Source organism: Tachysurus fulvidraco, chromosome 22 (assembly GCF_022655615.1).
Source record: "Tachysurus fulvidraco isolate hzauxx_2018 chromosome 22, HZAU_PFXX_2.0, whole genome shotgun sequence".
Classification (NCBI taxonomy): domain Eukaryota; kingdom Metazoa; phylum Chordata; class Actinopteri; order Siluriformes; family Bagridae; genus Tachysurus; species Tachysurus fulvidraco.
Window position 1 is genome coordinate 9,128,909 of NC_062539.1, and position 3,482 is coordinate 9,132,390.

General features: G+C 33.4%; 1 long non-coding RNA gene across 1 annotated transcript; it reads left to right on the forward strand.

Moving 5' to 3' along the window:
- The first annotated feature begins 495 nt into the window (after positions 1 to 495).
- Positions 496 to 3,060, forward strand: LOC113640677. Its single transcript, XR_003440114.2, has 4 exons — positions 496 to 1,049; positions 1,556 to 1,714; positions 1,933 to 2,164; positions 2,378 to 3,060. It is a non-coding gene; the product is annotated as an uncharacterized LOC113640677 (long non-coding RNA).
- The last annotated feature ends 422 nt before the right edge of the window (positions 3,061 to 3,482 follow it).

The window sequence follows — 3,482 nt, forward strand, 5'->3', positions numbered from 1 at the left end:
GACATTGGACTGTTTACACTGTTCACACTGTTGATGTTCACAGTGAACATCAACAATCACTGAACAGCACAAAGGTTTTATGTCTTTAAGGTTTTGTGTCCTTCCTGACACAAATTTGCCATTTTATGTGGGCTTGTGATCAACACTCACAGCTACTCCCTCAGTGGCTGGCTTGGTTCCGTGACCAGAAATCAAACCCAGGCCATGGTGGTGAGAGTGTGGGATCCTGCCTTTGGACTACCAATGAACAATGTGCTACCTGTCAAAAATAAAAGTACAAATAAAACAACATATTTAAAACTAAATATGTTCTACAAATATAATATACTCATTCAAGTACTGCATTGGTTTCCAAACTGTATCTTTGCAAATGAATGAATAAGAAAATTGTTTATAAAATATTTGTTGAATGATTTTATTCTAAATGTCATGCATTTGTCACACTGTATAAAAATCCAAATCGCAAAAAGTTTAAATAACTATTTTTTATTTGTTAACTGGACAAAAAAAATAAAAAAAAAGTTGACTTAACATGTGGGAATAAGTTCAAAAATGGTTTAACCAACTTAATTTTAACTGTTGATTGGATATACACATGCAAGTTTACAAGCACACAAGTTGGTTTGGTGGTTGGCGCATGCGCGCTGTATATTTGGACGGTTGAGCTCAGGTGGAACGATAGCGCCAATTTGAAACTTCATCGCTTAAATTAAGTATCTTTTTTCTGTGTGTTTTGAAACTGAAGTTAAGTAATGTAATGTCGATGGGCAAGCTTATTTTAAAGCGAGTTTTTATGAAAGATCTAATTCAACACAGTTATTTTAACTTATGTGCGATTTGTCACATAGACTTAACTCAGAATGTAATCGTGTTGTTTATTACATCACAGAAAATGCTGTTGGAACTCATGTGGATATCGTGCCAGCACAAGATCACCTCATTCATTCATTCATTCATTCATTCACTCATTCATTCATTTTCTACCGCTTATCCGAACTTCTCTATTCACGTGGAGCCTGTCTCAGGCGTCTCAAACTTCATCGTTTAAAGTAAGTATCTTTATGAATCCATTAAAATGAGCGGATGTGCCACGAAGCTCCAATGTCTTGTTCTTAAGGGTGTTAATGTCTTTTGTCGTGGTGTTGCCGTGTTCAGTATAGACATGGTGTTAGTTCACTCAAAAATGAAGTTTCTGTCATTAATTACTCCCACGTGCACTCATAACTATTAAGTTAAACAAATGTTGTATTTAAGTGTGTCGTCCTAAACCTGTAAGACCTTCGTTTGTCCTCTAAACACAAATTAAGATGTTTTTTTAAATCCAAGGATATCTGTCTGATCCACACATAAGCAGCAATGACATTGCATCTTTTGTGGTCCAGAACGATATTCAAAGACATTGATAAAATGGTCAGCATGACTACAGTGGTTCAACATTAATATTATAAAATGATGAGAGTACTTTATTCTCATAAATAAAAAATAAGAGGAGGGGGAGATGATGTTTTTATGTTTGTTAATTGTTTTATTGCTAAAACCTTTTATGTCTCATCAGATTGGTTATGAGTTCAAAAGCATTACCAATGTGGATCTCCTTGATACATTCAGATCATTGTTACACCAACATACACCACAACTTCTGAAGTTGAACAGAGCAAGACAGGGGGCTTTTGGAAAAGAGATGGAAGATCTTCTTAACAGGCTTGATCAACAGGTAACGTTAATGACAACCATTTGTAACCTCTAAACTGTACGATTTATCAGAGCCCCTTTGTGTTTGCAGGTGGGAAAATTATTGTGTATTTTTCAAGTGAACATGGGCTGATGAAACTAAATGCTGAATTAGACACTGCTAACCCTTTCTACAAAGATCTTTTTATCAATAATTTTTGTGTGTTTTGTTTTATCAATAATTTTTGTGCCATTTTTCAGACCTCAAATATTGTGAATCATCGAAAGCAAGCAGTTCTGGAAGGTTTCCCTTTGTTTCTCCGTGAAGATCGTTCTGCACTTTTCAGAAAATATCTGCTGAGTGTGTTTCATTAATTCTTCTGCAGATATAAAATCTGACAACATACAGTACTGGCACATAACCTTAGACAGAAGACGTCTTTTCAACGTGTTTGTGGCTCATTGGGAAACACTGTCTCCTCGCATCAAGAAGGTCTCTTGTTCTTGTCCCAGCTAAGCCAAAAAGTCTTTCCTTCAGATCTGGTGTCTCTCACAATGCAAAAAATGTGTGAATTACAGATGCTACGTGGTGTGCATGTGTATTTTACTGTATGTGAATGGATTTGACGCTGTTTTTTTATTTTTTTTTTTAAAAAGGTACAAAACTGAGATCAGTTGATTAATAATGTATTTGTTGTTTCATTAGGACACATCTCCAGCAGACAGACAGACCAGAGGGATAAAAATGGCATTGCCGATCTTTTCAAACTTTGCTGTTGTTTTGGAGGAGACAATTGTTCTGAAGGACATTTCAGACCTTCCATCTGCTGTGTCATACCCGTTTGGCCTTGTCTTTGCCTTGGATTTTGAATACCCCAAAGAACTCAATTTTTTTTTTTTTTTTTTTTTGAGGTGATTGAGAAGGTGTTTCTGGAAATGGGCACTCACTGCTCCGCGAGAGTACAGTACAGTCCTTTAAAACAAAACTCTTGCTGTGAAAGTTAAAATCGTGTCAGAGTCTTTGAAAATCTTTGGATTTGATCTTAATGTTAAAATGTGAAAGATTGTTGAACTGTGAATTTGTTAATATGTTCGATGTTTTAAGACTGTTTAATGTCATAATTATTTTAGTTTTTTGGTGTTACTATTGCTGAGAATTGTTAAAGACATGTTAAAAGGTTAAAGGTGATACATTTATCTTTAGTTTTTATGTTTTTAATTATTATTATTGATTTTGCCATTTATTTTTTCCATTTATTTATATTTATTATATTGACTGTCATTTATATCTATATTTTTATTTATTTTGTTCTGTTAGGAAGTATGACTTATTTGACCTTGTTTGTATTTCTTTGAAAGTTCAGAAAAATAAACAAATCTTGAAGCATGCATTTAGTTTTTATTGTATTTATTGTATAATGCTGTGTAAATGCAAACTAGAACATATTTGTCTAATGAACTCACAGAAAAAAGTTCACATAACATAATTTATTGAGTTGTGTCAAAAAGGAAATAAGTCTATTTAACTAACAAAACTGAGTTAGCTGAACAAAAAGAGACCTTTGACTTTACTCAGTGATTTTAGTTTAGTTGTTTTCAAAAGTTGAGTAAACTCAAAAAAGCTGTGCAGCAAGTTGCCTTGAAATTTTAAGTTGAGTCAACTTTTTATTTTTTTACAGTGCATTATCTAAAAATGTAATACAAACCAGGATTTTGGAAACTTGTAAATGTTTATAATAAACTTGTAATTTCTTCTAAGCTCCACTAGTGAATGTGCTTATTTTTATTGATGCAGTGTTTTTATTCAGTAC